Below are 18,748 nucleotides of genomic sequence, written 5' to 3'. Positions count from 1 at the left end.
CAGTGAGGAGTAATTAATATAGACAGCTAATCTCAACAGAGAGTGTAAAGACATGGGCACATGTACAGAATAAAAGCATGCTCCTAGTCCCACTACACTTTATTACTGTACTAGCCCACGGTTATAAACTACTGCCACAATGCAATTTTTGTGAACCACTCGTGAGTAATATAGTGCAGTGCCCCAGCACACTGTGGCAGAGGGTGTGTGTGTGCCCGACTGCCCGTGTGCAGGAGATGTGCCGCACAAGAGTGTGTGTACAAAACAGCATATGTTGAGTGTGGGACTTCACGTTGTCTCACACTGTGTGTGTGGGGTATGGTACACTGCAGTTCATCCCTCTCTGAAATGTATTTTATGGGCGTCTGAGAGGGCGCAGGGCTGCAGTGGAGGGAACGGGATGGAGAGGGGAGCACTAAGACACACTACACCACTAAGGATTAAAAGATGTAGTACCAGGGTAGTGTACTGTATTCTCCCCCGTGGTTTACCGTGGTGACAGGGCCATCCTACCCTTCAACTGGGTCACCAGGGAACCAACACACATGAAACAGCAAAAAATAACACACATCACACACACACTTGAGTAGCTCTTGTGTACGTACTCACTGTACGACGAGGGGGTGGAGTGATCGCACAATGCGACATGAAGGAACACATTTTGGCAGGGTATTGTTGGTGTAGTGAGAGGGAGAACTATGAACGAGTGTGTGAGTGAGTGGGTGTGAGAGTGTGAGTGAGAGTGTGAGTGAGTGTGTGAGGGCGCTACGGTGGAGAACATCAGTTTAGTTGTGATGTAGTTAAAATACGGTCAGTTGCTTGCTGGCATAATTATGACTGTCACTGTCCATATTATTGATGAAACAGAAATATTGAAGGTTGAAAACCGTTAAGGACTCCAGTCAGTTATTGATCTACAGCTTTAGCATGGACCAGAGGTGTTCAGTGTTGACTGGGACCCAATGGCAGGACTGCCAATGCCAAATCAATGGCAAACTGCTCTGCTAAACTACATGCACAAATTAAGGGATGAAAGCAATGATGATGATACAAAATCAACGATTTTCTATTTGCATAATCGGCAATAGATTGCAAATGCTGTCAGTTCTGACAGCACCGAGGTACACGTCTGTACACCCCAATTGCAAATGTTATTTAACTCTCTGAAAAATATTCTACATGTCAAATGTAAAAAAAAAGTATATAAGGAAACTGCAGCTCAATGCAGTCTTGACGCCTCTGGAGTGCTGTGATAGTAGTTTAGCTGGGCAGAAAAGTGGGAGCACGGCCTTAGAGGAGCCGTTACATCGTGCCAGACAGCAAACGAGCTGTTTCTCCCCGGCCTAGGTTCTGCGCTGATCCGAGCAAGAGTAGCCTAGCTAGTACTAGAGCCGCTGCACTCCATACTGCACAATGTCAAAGGAGTTGAGGCTGTCTTACCAGAAGCAAACAAACACAACAGCCTGTGTCGAATGCTTAGCCTAACGACATTTTCTACACAACGCAGCTTTGCACATCTTTCTCTAACACTAAAATATATTGCAAATTGATGTGCAGTTACTTCAGGGACGGTTCATGACGCAAATGTTTATTCAGCGAGCTAAACAGCATTCATTTTAAGCGGGTCACACAAATCGCTAGCTAATCTGGCTACTACTGCTCAGTAGTAGTAGTAGTAGTAGTAACAACAACGTCATTACAACTGCTCGGGACTGTTTTAGGCAAAATATGACGTAGTGTTCCATTAGTTTACTATTTACAAACAGTCAGGACAGCAATAGTAAATACTGGGGCTGATGCTGGGGTGTCATGTATTTGCTGCACTGGGGTGTGCAAGATGGGTCGATTACCTATTTACTGCTATGCACAAAGTCAAGTTTACCGCAACGTTGAGGTGGAGAATAGTAGTGCAAAGTTACTTGTAGCTTGCTTGCAGGTTATGCAGTTAATCCGTTGACAAAGTTTAGTGACTGTGCACCCTCACCCCCTCTTTTCTCTCGTCCCTTCCTTGATACTTAGCGAGAAAGCTGTGTCACTCTTCTTTACACGCGATCAGTACGAAAAACAGGGCAAGCAGACCGACCGTTAGCCGTTGATAGTAACTGTTGTTAGCTAGTTGGAGAAGAACATACGAGTCGGTCAGTTGTAACTCACCCAAACAGAAAAATTCAGTTGGCAATAGAAACATGTACGATCCTATTTTGCAGATGAGGAAGCTTGCACGCTCGCGGGTAACATCCCTCGGCTGGCCGTTGCTACTGTGTGGTCCCGGGCTCGCACTTTAATTTCCCTCCGTAAAACATGTATTTTTCCCAGAGCAACTCAAACAGGGATGAAAAAAAAGAGAAAAAGATCTGGGTCCCTTTTCCACTACAGTCTCAAAATGGTGAATGAACCACTAACAGCTGGCCTCTCTGACCAATCACAGTTCTCTGACAGGTACAGTAGCCTACCAGCGTTAACGGTACAAAGAAAAGGGTGTGGACAGCTGTCAATGTCCACATAATTGACACGTGAATCTGGCGAATGGCTATGGGATATTAGACCAAGCCGGTGCCTAGTCCCAAACTATACAGTATCCAATAAGGGCATTGGGAACCATAGGAACAGTGTGTGGGTGGGCCCAAAGGAGGGACCGAATCCAAGTTTAGCCAATAGAATAGCATAGGTGTCCTCCAACTTTAAAATAACGGGTCACGTTTACCACCACTGAGAGCGCAAGGGCCATCCCTGGCTAGACAGTCTACTGTGGGACTTTCCTTATCACGAAAACGCCAAGGAAACTACAAGCTCATCCGTGATTTCTACAAGTCTGTCAACTCCCTCTGCAGACCTGAATGAATGGGGAAAGTGGGATGGAGTGATTCAGAAAGAAGGGGTGGTAAAACGTTTTTACTGCTCTCGAGCCCATTTCCTTCGGCAATGGTTGAGATCTTTGTTTTCTTTATAATTGTTACAGTGTAAAATGTAGTGCCATTACACCGCTTTCACTCCTTTGCATCTCTCCTTTCGCTGATTACACTCCTTTATTTTCTCTCAGCAACAGACCCTCACCTCGCACCGAACAGCCAATCACGGCGCTGTATTCAGCTCTGTCTGACGTCGACGATTACACTGCCCCGCATCTCCCATAGAAAATGACAAGGGGATCTTTGCTGACGGCACCTTGCCAACGCCTGATTGGCCAGGCCGGAGATGACTCCCAGCCAATGGCCGAACGCAGTGGTGATGTCATGGTGCATGTTGCCACCAGCTGGACCAAGGGGGTGTGGTCTGTCGTAAACTCGGCTCACCAGTGTTTACTGCAAGTACGGTAGTACGAGAGAGAGCCAGGCTGCATGGAAGAGGTGCGTGCAGAACCTCTGTAGTACTATGGCAGTCACAGACAGACAGTAGGACAACGACTACAACGGACTTTTAGCCTATTCTCAATAGCACACTGGCAGATTTTCGGGAGAAAAAAAAATATATATAACATTTTTGTTCTGGATGTTTTTCTGCAATACCTTTGAAAGATACATTTGGTTTGAGGTCTTTACCTTTGATTCTGATTAAGTGACAGATATATAGAGTAGTCTTCTCTTTTTTTCCAGGCTGTGCAAGCCAACAAAGACAGTTACATAGTAAACATGACATCATCCTTATTTCTCTTGTAGTAGACAGACAAACAGACTCACGCAGAGACAGATAGCTTGGGCAGAAGCCTCTCACAGCGTCCTCGCTGTCGGTGTCCCCCTGTTGGTGTTCCCTCACATGCCATATGGAAACGATTAAAAAAAGATGAAAATAGTATAATCTCTGTTTATACAAAATAATACATGTTGATTAAAAAAGACAACACAAAAATATGAGACACCAGCAGGTAAAGAGGCAGATTGTGTTAGCGCGCGCGTGTGTGCCAGTGTGTGAGAGAAGGTGGAAAGGAGCAGGAAGGGAGACACCTAGCGGTAAACAGACAACACTGCAATGTGATATAATGCCGTAATCTCTAAAAACGTTTACGTCTCTCTGTCTTTGTCTCTGTCTATTGCTGATTAGTTACTTTCCATCTCTGGAGAATGAGTTAACTTCTAGTGCTGCTGTCAGGGGAGCAGTATTTGGCTATACGAACTCCAGACAGAGCATTCTCTAGCTTTCTTCTTAGTTTCTGGAAATAACAGGTATATTATATGAAAATATGCAGTAATGTGTAGTTTGAATGGAGTTATATTATTACAAAAAGCAATCGAGTCTGTTTCAGATCTGTTTCAGTTTGCAATGTATTTAAACCATTGAGGACCCAAACTGTTTCAGAAAAAAAGTTGAATAAAAATGTGGTCCCATTGTGTATTTACATGGTAATTAGCATGGTTCATCGACCGTTTTCAAATGAATGAATTCCAATCAATAGATTAATTCACTCTTGTTAGTAATCAAATATAAGTTTGCTCTTCCCCTGCCACGTGTCAGCAGTTTGTTGACTGAAAGAGAGAGACCTGAGCTGTGTGGATGACGACATGGCTGTGCAATGTTTCCCTCGTTAGCAAGTCTCTCCCTCTCTCAGCAGGATTCTGACCTTTGACCTTGACCCCTCACCCCATCAACAGCCCCTCATCACTGACCTGTCAATCAGATGTCAGAACCCCCCCTGCTGTACACCTTTCAGTTTTTCTTTCTTAGTTTTAGTCAGTTTCTTTCGTCTCAGTATACACGGCCTGCCTCTTAACCGGGAGGCCTAAACAAGCAACCTTTGACCAGTAGTTATGACATGCCATCCAACAGGTATGCCCTTTTAGCCCATCTCCAGCGCTCACTGTCACTGGTATTTACCACAGGCTAGCTGACATGACATGAGATATTCCATTGTGTACAGACAGAACACATCATCAATGGTCTCACCAATGGAGAGTTCAAGAACAAAGTATGAACAAAGTATGAAAATGCAGTGATGCATAACGGTATTGGTAAATTAATCTCTCTGTATGTAATTAGTGTATTTCACTGTTTGTATGCTCCTACAGAGTTCATATAACATTAGAACATAATACACTTAAAAGCTAAGGTTACCCCCAACCAACACCCCACCTCCTCACCCCTAGCAGTAACCCACACTGCACAGGCAGACCGATGGAATGTCTGACAGCTCTGGCTCTTATAATACAGCAGACACTCACAGTAGCATAACCCCTGACCTCTAACCTCTAATTCCTGGCCCCGGACCCAACACCAATGACTTAGGGCCCTATGCCATCACAGCCATTAACAAGGTTTCCAGGTAAAAAAACAACAATGTTTCCAGGCCTAGGGAGAGATACAAGGAAGAGGATTAGCAGTACATTTCCCAAGAAAGGAAACATCTTTTGAGCCACAGGAATGGAGGTGTGGGTGGACTCATCTTTGTATCTGTGTCATTACAATGTCTGTGACAGCATGGGCAGCGCCACTGAGGCTAAAGTACATTTTCTTCTTCACGATTGGCTAACCCCTCCTAATGACCCGGTTGGACAGGATTCCAACCGGGTCATCAGTAGGGATCAGCCAATGAAGTTGGAAGTCTCACCCAGTTGACAACATTCAAATGGTGGAAGCCCTCAACTGAGCTGGCCATGCTAATACAGCCTTTTGGCCACTAGAGGCCTCTATCATTCTCTATGAGGGAAGGCTTGTGGCTGTTACCTGTTTCCTGTGACCTATTTCCTGCTCCTATCACACCTGGGTAACCAACTCCCCTGATGTGAGAGGATACCTGAGGCTACAGGTCCCTGGTTACTGTAGAAACAGAACATTGTATTGCATAAGCAGTTTGGCTGGAACACAATCACGCTTCACTTACAGTGGGGTAAAAAAGTATTTAGTCAGCCACCCATTGTGCAAGTTCTCCCACTTAAAAATATGAGAGAGGCCTGTAATTTTCATCATAGGTACACTTCAACTATGACAGACAAAATGAGGAAAAAAAATCCAGAAAATCACATTGAACGATTTTTTATGAATTTATTTGCAAATAATGGTGGAAAATAAGTATTTGGTCAATAACAAACGTTTATCTCAATACTTTGTTATATACCCTTTGTTGGCAATGACAGAAGTCAAACGTTTTCTGTAAGTCTTCACAAGGTTTTCACACACTGTTTCTGGTATTTTGGCCCATTCCTCCATGCAGATCTCCTCTAGAGCAGTGATGTTTTGGGGCTGTTGCTGGGCAACACAGACTTTCAACTCCCTCCAAAGATTTTCTATGGGGTTGAGATCTGGAGACTGGCTAGGCCACTCCAGGACCTTGAAATGCTTTTTACGAAGGCACTCCTTTGTTGCCCGGGCGGTGTGTTTGGGATCATTGTCTCCCTGTGTGGTTCTGGGAATTTTGCTCACCGTTCTTGTGATCATTTTGACCCCACGGGGTGAGATCTTGCGTGGAGCCCCAGATCGAGGGAGATTATCAGTGGTTTTGTGTCTTCCATTTCCTAATAATTGCTCCCACAGTTGATTTCTTCAAGCCAAGCTGCTTACCTATTGCAGATTCAGCCTTCTCAGGCTGGTGCAGGTCTACAATTTTGTTTCTGGTGTCCTTTGACAGCTCTTTGGTCTTGGCCATAGTGGAGTTTGGAGTGTGACTGTTTGAGGTTGTGGACAGGTGTCTTTTATACTGATAACAACTTCAAACAGGTGCCATTAATACAGGTAACGAGTGGAGGACAGAGGAGCCTCTTAAAGAAGAAGTTACAGGTCTGTGAGAGCCAGAACTCTTGCTTGTTTGTAGGTGACCAAATACTTTTTTTCCACCATAATTTGCAAATAAATTCATTAAAAATCCTACAATGTGATGTTCTGGATTTGTTTTTCTAATTTTGTCTGTCATAGTTGAAGTGTACCTATGATGAAAATTACAGGCCTCTCTCATCTTTTTAAGTGGGAGAACTTGCACAATTGGTGGCTGACTAAATACGTTTTTGCCCCACTGTATCCATTCTATAAGACCCAATTTCTATGCTGCTTGCCTGCACAAGAGCAAGAGGATTCTCAGGGCCAGAGGCTCCAGTTACCACAGAAATGCAACACATAGAGCCTACATCACACAGATACCTTAATAAACAGCCCACATCTTTAACTGTATGTGTGCTCTTTTGGATCTATATGCTCTATTTCTACACTGTGCACCTTTAGCCTAACAGAGGGACAGCATTCCTGTCACGCCCATAGTGTATAATACATGTCAGCAGAGACTGAGCCTGTTCCTGGAGACACAGCAATCTCCACAGCTTCTCTCCACTCAAACCAACCACACCCCTCCCAACACAACACTCCCCACACAGCCAAGGCCATTAGAGCTCATTAGTCTGATCAATAATCCCGTAAAAACCCTGTTAAACTGTAAAGGGTTTGAGAAAGACAGGGAACACATTCCTGGTTGGTTGGTCTGTCCTGTCTAATCTGATACTGTAGTTACAGTTGATATGAGGAAAGGCTACAGTATGTATGGATAAAGAGACTAATCCAATGGTCTAGAGAGAAAGAGAGTGTGTGTGTGTGTGTGTGTGTGTGTGTGTGTGTGTGTGAGAGACAGCCTCTCACAGAGAGAGCGCTGTAACTAATTGGTGAGGGATCCCGTGACAGAAGCCATTTCACCAACAGCAGCCGCATTTCAAAAAACACAATTTTCTATTCACTCAGAAATAGTCAAAAATAAACATGTTTTATTCCCTACTAAACTAAACCTATAAGGTGGACTGGAGAGTGTTTGTCAGTGATTTGCTACACTACATGACATTGATGAAAGGCTACACAAACGACAGCACACTGCGAGCGGAACATAATAGCATGGTTAAACGCTAACAGAGGTGGTAAAAGAGGCCAACTGCTATCCGATCCATAACATACAGTACAGTGGGCCCTGTGTGTCAGCTGCATTACTGACACAGTAACAGGACACCGTTCAGCTGTGGCAGGGATACATGTCATATACGAGTCAACACTGAGACTCTGTTCCTATGTAAGAGCCCCTTGTCAACACATTCCACACTTTATGAGTGAGGGACAATTTGAGGTAACCAGTAGGCCTATGGTAGCCTGGATCTCTGTTCAGCTATTACATTCCACTCCTTGCATTTGCCAAATACCTTTCTTTGACTGGAGTGGCAAGGAGTGGAATGGTAGCTAAAAAGACTGGTACCCAGGCTAGGAATATGGGTGAAGATGTGTGGATGGCTGAGGTTACTGCTTTGAATGAATCTGTTGATCTGCTATTTGATGACATAGTCTTATTACTACTGAAGGGGTTAATTGAAGTAGTGGCAGGGCCTTGGTACAGTATGTCTGTAACCATAACCTGTTATCAAAGTACAGTAGGCTAAAACACTCTAGTACAGTTTCAATCCAAAAATGTATTAGTCAAGACATTTTAGCATAATTATGGGTACATTTTGGGGCAGTTTGACTGAGTTTGTGTTTGCCTGCAGTACTCATTTCACACAGCAGAGGGGGATATGCTTCTGATAATGACACCGTTTACATCAAAAACGGATACGTACCTGTTCTAACAGTCTTCTAGTTCTCATGTCTTCCATCAGCTTTAGATGTTGTACAGTATAACTAACACATTCACATAAATTAACTAATGCAATAAAATAAAACATGAACAAGTTGGGTTCAAGTTCATCAACTGATTTGGAACTGGAACTGAAACAGCCAGATGATCTGGAACTGAACCTTGTAGTGAATGTAGATGAACCTACCTACCAGCAGAGGAGGTGTGAGAAACTGTCACTTGCTCAGTTGTGTCTGTCTGTGTTGTGGTTCAGTAGAGCAGCTCTTCTCTGTACAGGAGAGGATGTGGCTGGGGTGGAGCCAGGCGCACTGTGCTGCTCACTATGTCGGAGTGTGTTGTGGTTCAGTGGAGCAGCTCTTCTCTGTACAGGAGAGGATGTGGCTGGGGTGGAGCCAGGCGCACTGTGCTGCTCACTATGTCGGAGTGTGTTGTGGTTCAGTGGAGCAGCTCTTCTCTGTACAGGAGAGGATGTGGCTGGGGTGGAGCCAGGCGCACTGTGCTGCTCACTATGTCGGAGTGTGTTGTGGTTCAGTGGAGCAGCTCTTCTCTGTACAGGAGAGGATGTGGCTGGGGTGGAGCCAGGCGCACTGTGCTGCTCACTATGTCGGAGTGTGTTGTGGTTCAGTGGAGCAGCTCTTCTCTGTACAGGAGAGGATGTGGCTGGGGTGGAGCCAGGCGCACTGTGCTGCTCACTATGTCGGAGTGTGTTGTGGTTCAGCTCTTCTCTGTACAGGAGAGGATGTGGCTGGGGTGGAGCCAGGCGCACTGTGCTGCTCACTATGTCGGAGTGTGTGCAGGCAGTGTATTGTACAGTCGTGGCCAAAACTTTTTAGAATGACACAAATATAGATTTTCCACATAGTCTGCTGCCTCAGTTTGTATGATGGCAATTTGCATATACTCCAAAATGTTATGAAGAGTGATCAGATGAATTGCAATTAATTGCAAAGTCCCTCTTTGCCATGCAACTGAACTGAATCCCCCAAAAACATTTCCACTGCATTTCAGTCCTGCCACAAAAGGACCAGCTGACATCATGTCAGTGATTCTCTCATTAACACAGGTGTGAGTGTTGACGAGGACAAGGCTGGAGATCACTCTGTCATGCTGATTGAGTTCGAATAACAGACTGGAAGCTTCAAAAGGAGGGTGGCGCTACCATCAGTCCTGTGTCATGCCAACAGTAAAGCATCCTGAGACCATTCATATGTGAGGTTGCTTCTCAGCCAAGGGAGTGGGCTCACTCACAATTTTGCCTAAGAACACATCCATGCATTTTTTTTAAATGGTACCAACACATCCTCTGAGAGCAACTTCTCCCAACCATCCAGGAACAGTTTGGTGACGAACAATGCCTTTTCCAGCATGATGGAGCACCTTGTCATAAGGCAAAAGTGATAACTAAGTGGCTCGGGGAACAAAACATTTATATTTTGGGTCCATGGCCAGGAAACTCCCCAGACCTTATTCCCATCGGGAACTTGTGGTCAATCCTCAAAAGGTGGGTGGACAAACAAAACCCCACAAATTCGGACAAACTCCAAGCATTGATTATGCAATAATGGGCTGCCATCAGTCAGGATGTGGCCAAGAAGTTAAGTGACAGCATGTCAGGGCGGATTGCAGAGGTCTTGAAAAAGAAGGGTCAACACTGCAAATATTGACTCTTTGCATCAACTTCATGTAATTGTCAATAAAAGCCTTTGACACGTATGAAATGCTTGTAATTATACTTCAGTATCCATAGTAACATCTGACAAAAATATCTAAAGACACTGAAGCAGCAGACTTTGAGAAAGTTAATATTTGTGTCATTCTCAAAACTTTTGGCCACAACTGTATGTCTGCACATTGTATGTGTGTGTGAGTATGTCTGTAAACATACAGGATTGGGAATGTGTGTATATGCATAGTGCATTTGGTATGTGTGTGGTTGCATGAATGCATGCATAGTATGTGAGTGTCTGAGTGTGTGTGTTGGAGTGTGTGTAGGGGCATGCAGGTTTCCGCGAAAGCATGCGCTGGATAAGAGCAAGCAGGCAAAGTGGTGCAGGTGCGAGAGCGACGTGGTTCCTGTGGTCTCCCCTCTTCTCTCCTCATCCATCTCCCCCTCCACGTGAAGTGAACATCTGTGTGTGTGTGTGTGTGTGTGTGCGCGAAGCACCTAGAACCCAGGAAATCAATGCACCCGTTAGTTACACCTGGGTTCCCCATCTGGGTGACTGAAACACTGACCTGGCTGAGGTTAAAGTTGTAGGGCCCAAACCAGGACTTACAGTCGACTGGCTACAGCACAGTTATTACGTCCTGGTCAGTAGCTCTAAAGGTTAATTCTGGTATTTCTGTGTGTTAAGATATATGCTCGCTTTAGATACAAATTACATCTCTGATACCATCTCTGTTCCTCATCTGACAACACAGAATAGACTACACTACTTGAGCATCTGACAACACAGAATAGACTACACTACTATACCATCTGACAACACAGAATAGACTACACTACTATACCATCTGACAACACAGAATAGACTACACTACTATACCATCTGACAACACAGAATAGACTACACTACTATACCATCTGACAACACAGAATAGACTACACTACTTAACCATCTGACAACACAGAATAGACTACACTACTATACCATCTGACAACACAGAATAGACTACACTACTATACCATCTGACAACACAGAATAGACTACACTACTATACCATCTGAAAACACAGAATAGACTACACTACTATACCATCTGACAACACAGAATAGACTACACTACTATACCATCTGATAACACAGAATAGACTACACTACTATACCATCTGACAACACAGAAGACTACACTACTTGACCATCTGATAACACAGAATAGACTACACTACTTAACCATCTGACAACACAGAATAGAATACACTACTTGACCATCTGACAACACAGAATAGAGTATACTACTTGACCATCTGACAACACAGAATAGAGTATACTACTTAACCATCTGACAACACAGAATAGAATACACTACTTGACCATCTGACAACACAGAATAGAGTATACTACTTGACCATCTGACAACTGTATTACATTATTGTTATGGCAGCCTAATGCAGTAACTGTTCAGTTTCCAGATTTCTATGAAATAGGACCTATAATTAATTACAATATGAGGGAAACAGTTTTCCTTAAAAAAAACAGTAATGAAGTGTATTAAAAAGTCATTTAGACCACTGTTTAGCATAAGGAACCAACATAACATGTTCTATGAGGAAATAGCAAACTGTCTGTTTGAGAAGTTTGAGTTGGGGTTTTTGAAGTGTTTTTTTCTCCAATTTATGCTTTGGCCACAATTACAAGTATAGAATGAATCAACATTATTTGGTTGTGAGTTAACAGAATATTTAAGTGGGATTTTCACTGGACAGTTACTTTAATGACAGAATACTTGTGACATGTTACCATTGGCTCCATCTCTCCTTTCCATTACTCCGTCCATCCTTCTCCATCTCCTCCCTTCTCTTTAGATGAGCGACCGACGTCACGCTAAAAGGTATATGTGCACCACAGCCACATACAGTATGGGAGCATTAGGCGGACGAGTGGGCAGCAACGCCACAGCCACATACAGTATGGGAGCATTAGGCGGACGAGTGGGCAGCAACGCCACAGCCACATACAGTATGGGAGCATTAGGCGGACGAGTGGGCAGCAACGCCACAGCCACATACAGTATGGGAGCATTAGGCGGACGAGTGGGCAGCAACGCCACAGCCACATACAGTATTGGAGCATTAGGCGGACGAGTGGGCAGCAACGCCACAGCCACATACAGTATGGGAGCATTAGGCGGACGAGTGGGCAGCAACGCCACAGCCACATACAGTATGGGAGCATTAGGCGGACGAGTGGGCAGCAACGCCACAGCCACATACAGTATGGGAGCATTAGGCAGACGAGTGGGCAGCAACGCCACGGACAAAGTGCTTTTCCTCATCACCATCTCTGAGCAAATAAAGCTGAGAGATAGCGAGAACTCTGCATCAGTGGAGCTGAGGCCCAGGCTGGCCTGTCCCCTCTGTTCTGTCTCCAGTCCAGTCCTGGGGAGGGAAGGAGGGACTGACACACTGTACAGTATATACATTCTGAATTGATCACCAGCACAGGGGAGTATCGATTAGACACTACTTGGTACATCTACATGTTTATAGGCACAATCTGGAAGATATTCTGCTGTTCACTGGTAATTACTAACAATGATTTCTACCCATTGATCCTTGAAGAATAGAACTAATGTCTCATAATGGGAATGTCTTGGTGATGTGAATTCCTGTCCTGTCAGTCATGTAATTAGAGATTAGAGCTGCGGATGTCAGACAGAATATTGATTAGTACTGACTGACTGAGAAGACTAGAGGACTAGAGGTTAATATGTTGTTGATAAACATCCATGGACTGGAAATTTCCCATTAGGCACCACACCGCCATTTCATTCATGTATTTGTTTATAAACATCCAGCAGAAGTAAACAAACAACAGACAATGGTTTTGTTTTTTTAACCAGTTTTAATTAACCCTGATTACAGCTTAATGACAAGTTTGAAAAATAAACACAAAAGAATTAAAGAGAAATTCAATATTACATCATGGTATTAAATCTCATCCCTCTGTCTGAGTGTTATATAACCGCATAAAGGGGGGGGCTTTACACAGTAAAACAATACAATCTTTTTTTCATTTAAATGAAACAATCCCCAAAATGAAGAAAATATACAAGACCAAGAGAGAAAGTAACATTGTAAAATAGAAATGACAATATACGACAAGAGATAATCATACGTATCCCCCTCCACCCTCCCCAATAACCCCCCCCCCCAACCTCTTCTCTGTCGCCATAACAACCCCTCTCAGAATGAATATTACACTTTAGTTTATATTACAAATGTTAAAACCACATGAAAGACTGAGGAGGGACAGGAGCTGGTAGGGGGTCAAAACAGAAGCATGGAGGAGAGGTCTACGTCACGACGACAGTGTGATGTACAGTTCACAACAACCCTAAAGCAGTAGTAACTCAACCATGGACTAATAATGAGAAGGATGGGGAGGTAAGTAATCCAACCATAACAATAACAACAACAATAATAAACAGCAATATTGACATCAGAAAGGAAAAGAACATCGGGAGTATTTTTTTAAAGAAAGAAATGTTGTTATCCTTCTACACTTTCTCTAGCCCTCTCCTGACTGCCGACGTAGACATGAGACCTGGAAAGTCCCATCCCACACCATCCTGATAAACCATTACACTGCAGTTAACAGTCAGGTAGACAGACAATGCTGGCAATAAAGAGAAAGAAAAAGGGATGAAGAGAGAAACAGAGAAAAAAAGAGAACAAGCAGAATAATGCCCAGTCTGTTGCTTAGATATGATGAGTAGTTTATAAGGCAGCTGTCAGTTTCAATAGACACAGGGTGAGGTGGAGGTGAGGGAAGGGGACAGAGAGTTTGTGTGTGGTCAGATATACAACACCACCAGGATGGACAATAACAGCAGTCCGATGATTGTGACTTTCTCAGCCACACACTTCCCAGTCTGGAGGCCTGCCATTCCTGCTAGAGTTCTTACTGGTTGGTCAAGTCTTTGATTGCCCTGAGCCAATCAGAGGGCCGTTTGGTTCAGTCTCCAGACCTCTAATGCTCCAGGATGTCAAAACATCAAAGCAGCAAAACAGTGAGGACAGAGTGTGTGGGAGGGGTTTGGAAATGTGAGTCTGTGTGTGTGTGTGTTTTTGAGATAGTGGGCAGGGTATTCCAGGTGAAGTCTCACGTCAGCTATCCAGCCTCCACTGTTATCCGTACAGCAATGCTTAACCTCAATCTCCACCCCCACCAACCTGCTGGGAATATAGCCGATCCAGTCACGATTAGTAAACTGGCCGCTGTAGAGAACTGGCATAACTGGTTGGAGCTGAGAAACGACAGGATATCCCATCAACTAAAATCCCCTGGCCTGGCTAACCCTGAGCTCAATCACTCCCACTGGGGCCAGGGGTGAGTTGTGAGGTCTATTACAGTGAGATGAGGTCCCCGTAAGGTGAGACCAGCCCAGAGGGAGACTGGGGACAGGTGATGGTGGTCAGGTATTCTACAAGCTGAGGGGGAGTAGCGGACCGTGATGGCAGATAGAATAGGCATGTTTAAAGGATACTGCTGCATATTCAGTGTACTGCATATTCAGTGTACTGCATATTCAGTGTACTACAAATGCAGTTATTTCACGATTCTCATTATTCTCATTATTTTGTTTGTCTATCCTGTGTCGTTTGTTGTCCCTTGGTCATAACAAAAAAATTGGACTCCTACCCATCCCGTTGTCTCCCTCCCCTAAGGAAGTTTACCCGCTGAGAAACAGGATATTCTCTCCCCTCGCCTACCAGAACAAATCGCTTACAAAAACATCCTAAATCTGTCATTTCATTAAATGCTAAGTTGTTTTAGTTTTTTATATCCGTTTGGAATTTCATATATAAAATATCCTGAGCAAAAATATAAACGCAACATGCAACGATTTCAAAGATTTTACTGAGTTACAGTTCATAGAAGGAAATCAGTCCATTTAAATAAATTCCTCTAGCCCCATTCTATGGATTTCACATAACTGGAAATACAGATAAACATCTATTCGCCACAGATACCTTAAAAAAAAGGTAGCATAGAACTGATCAGGCTGTTCATTGTGGCCTGTGGAATGTTGTCCCCCTCCCCTTCAATGGCTGTGCAAAGTTGCTGGATATTGGCGGGAACTGGAACACGCTGTCGTACACGTCGATCCAGAGCATCCCAAACATGCTCAATGCATGACGTCTGGTGAGTATGCAGGCCATGGAAGAACTGGGACATTTTCAGCTTCCAGGAACCGTATACAGATCCTTGCGACATCGAGCAGTGCATTATTCTGAAACATGAGGGGATGGAAGGGGATGAATGGCACGACAATGGGCCTCAGGATCTCATCACGGTATCTCTCTGCATTCAAATTGCCATCAATAAAATGTAATTGTGTTCCTTGTCCATAGCTTATGCCTGCCCATACCATAACTTCACGCCACGATGAGGCACTCTGTTCACAACGTCAGCAAACCACTCAGCAAACCACTCTCCCACACGACGCCATACACATGGTCTGCGGTTGTGAGGCCGGTTGGACGTACAGCCAAATTTTCTAAAACAACATTGGAGGTGGCTTATGGTAGAGAAATGAACATTCAATTCTCTGGTAACACCTCTGGTGGACATTTGTGCAGTCAGCATGCCAATTGCACGGTCCCTCAAAACTTGAGCCACCTGTGGCATTGTGTTATTTGACAAAACTGCACATTTTAGAGTGGCCTTTAATTGTCCCCAGCACAAGGTGCACCTGTGTAATGAGCATGCAGTTTAATCAGCTTCTTGATTTGCCACACCTGTCAGGTAGACGGATTATCTTGGCAAAGGAGAAATGCTCACTAACAGGGATATAAACAAATTTGTTCACAAAATTTGAGAGAAATAAGCTTTTTTTATGTGTATGGAAAATGTCTGGGATCTTTTATTTGGGACATGGGACCAACACTTTACATGTTGCATTTATATTTTTGTTCAGTGTATAAATATATAGTTTATACGAACGAGTGTGTATATCTCAGTTGGACTTTCTCGTTTTATATATATTTTTTATTAAGACTCTTGTAAAGAGTTTATACATGCTATAAAACAAGGCATAGAGAGGCACTGTATATATGTGTATATATGTGTATATATATATTATATATGTGTGTGTGTGTGTGTGTGTGTCTACAGGTGTGCTTGCATATGCGGTGTTGTGTGCGTATTCTGCTGGTTTAGTTAACACTATGAGACTATGGTTGATAGAACAGGAGTAAGGGATTTGGGTGGAGCTGGTGAACTAGGATTCTGTGCAGGTGGCCCTTGCTTCTGCCCTGCCATGGGATAGACAAGGCTAAGCTAGGATATGCTAGGCTAAGCCAACAGTTAAAGGATACTGGACCCCTCACTCTCCTTTTCCATAGGAGAGCTCTCTCCCCCTCCCAATGGTGCCCTCGCTGTTCCTCTCTGTCATCTAACAACCGAGCCACTGCTCCCTCCCCCTCCGTTGATCCTCCACCCTCTCCCTTCTCTCATTTAGATCAGGATCTTTCAGGTCCACAAAAGAAAGGGAAGGAAGTAGGAGAGAGAGAGAAAAGATTACAGAAAGAGAGGAAAGTACAAAAGTGATGACAGAGGAGTGTTAGAGAGAAATAAAGTGTGTGTTGAATAGCAGTACCCTTCAGTAGCAGTCCAAGAGCAAATTCTCCATGTCCCAAAGTCCTGTCCACTGTCCGTTTCCCCAGCAGCTGGTGTGTGTCTGTGGCATCCCTGAGTGGAGTGGCCAGTGTTGCGAGAAGGAGTCTGCCAGTTTACCACGACTAGGTTCCACAGCCCCCAATCGACAGCCCAACTTTCCTGTGTGTCTGTTATGGGTAAGAACGGGGGGGATACTATTATATAAATAATAGAGAGAGTCTCACACTATGTATAAACTCCCGGTCATTTATTGGGTAAATCACCAACGTTTCGGCATCACTGTGCCTTCTTCAGGGTCATACTCTTACACCCAGGCTCTCCTCCTCAGTCTTATCTCTCTCTCTCTCACTGATACAGGTACAGGCACTTGTAGAAGCCCCGTCTTCATCTCTATACAAAAATAACATGGGAGAAATCTCATCCTCCATGTCTGCAGGGCTGTGGAGTTGGGCTGTCTGAGTTGGGGTCCCCTGAGGAGAAAGAGTCTAACCCTAGGGGGGGGGGGTAGCGTCCCCTCTGGTTCTGCCCCTGGTTTAAGTCACTGAGTCTGGGCTTGCTTGGACCAAAAGTCCCCTCTCTCCTCTTTTCTACAAGTCTCTGAGGGAGGGGTCTCGTTACAGTAGAAGGTAAGGGCTTTGGGAGGAGGGTGTGGACTGCATCAGGGTTTGGAGTTTGATTAGGCCCAGGTTTAGTTTGAGTTAGGAGAGAACTGTCTGTCTGTCAGAGTGGCAGGAGGACCTCAGGAGTCATTTACACTGTCCTAAACCACCACTGTCTGCTAGCATTAGTGTTTCTATGTATCCCTATGTGTGTGTGGATCAGCATCAGCAGTCCTTGTTCTCCAGTGACAGTTGGGCGGTGGCCTGGTGCAGGTCCTGGTTCACCCCCTCTGAGCCAACGGAAGGGAACACTCATACCCCCCCAGGGCTGGGGGACTGGGGGCGCTGCCAGCCCCGTTCTCCTGCATCCCTCCATTCTTCTCCGTCTCTCTTTCCCTCTCCTTCTCCCCTCGTACTTTCTTGTCATCCTGCTCTTCCATGGCCTCCATTCGTTGGTCTTCACTCCAGCGCCGTTTGAAGCGCAGCTTGAGTGGAATGCACTTGGTCTGCCCCTGGGCGGGGGACTGGGGAGGGGGGGTGTCGCCTGGCTCGGCCGGCTCACTCTTCAGGGTGGGAGGTCCGCGGTGGGGGTGGGAGGTGAAGAAGGGCAGCAGGCCTGGAGGAGGGGGTGCGGGGGCCTTGAAGACATCCTCATCCAGGTCCTCGTCGTGGGGGTGTGGGTGGGAGGAGGTCCCGTTGGGGTGGTGGAGGTGAGGCCGGGGGTGTCGGGGGGAGAAGAGGTCGTACTCGTCGCCCCGGTCGTCGGGGTCTTCGTCGCTGATGTCAGTCACCTCCACCTCCTCTTCTGACTCAATATCTGAGATGGGCTCCACCTACAGAGAGACAGAGAGTGTCGATATCACAGTCACAAACGTTTAGCCATCAGGATCCTCAACACATACAGTCAAACAGTTCAAAGTGACTATGTCCCCTTGTGGGTCTCACCTTGATCTTGGGCAGCCCGGTGCTGTTGAGGGAGCCGGTGGAGGAGGAGTTGGAGATGAGTCCTGACCCGCCGGCTGAGCTCAGGTCACTGCCGAAGGACAGGGAGGACCCCAGACCGGAGGACGACAGGGACCCTGAGCCCGAGGACAGTGAGCTCTGCCTGGGGTGGTGGTTCTGGCTACCATCCCTCTGCTTCCGGCCCAATGGAGGAGGCTGCAGCTTGAACTTGAAGGGCGAGAGGTGAGGCGGCTCCTCACCCAGGTGCAGTGGGTGGTGGATGGGGTGGGGGTGGGAATGGGCCGAGTGAGGGTGGGCTGAGTGCGGGTGAGGGTGGGC

At 45.3% G+C, this 18,748-nt stretch overlaps 1 protein-coding gene and 1 pseudogene across 1 annotated transcript in view; both read right to left on the bottom strand.

Moving 5' to 3' along the window:
- The window catches only part of LOC115124414 (protein capicua homolog), a 63,043-nt gene extending 60,690 nt beyond the window's left edge, over positions 1–2,353 (bottom strand). Inside the window, 1 exon segment of the mRNA XM_065027903.1 lies at positions 2,155–2,353. The gene's annotated coding sequence lies outside the window, so the exon portion shown is untranslated.
- Positions 2,354–13,068: 10,715 nt separating this feature from the next.
- Positions 13,069–18,748, bottom strand: part of LOC115116684 (ETS domain-containing transcription factor ERF-like) — an 83,658-nt pseudogene continuing 77,978 nt past the window's right edge.

Source organism: Oncorhynchus nerka, linkage group LG14 (assembly GCF_034236695.1).
Source record: "Oncorhynchus nerka isolate Pitt River linkage group LG14, Oner_Uvic_2.0, whole genome shotgun sequence".
Lineage (NCBI taxonomy): Eukaryota > Metazoa > Chordata > Actinopteri > Salmoniformes > Salmonidae > Oncorhynchus > Oncorhynchus nerka.
This window is presented reverse-complemented; position numbering and strand designations above follow the sequence as displayed.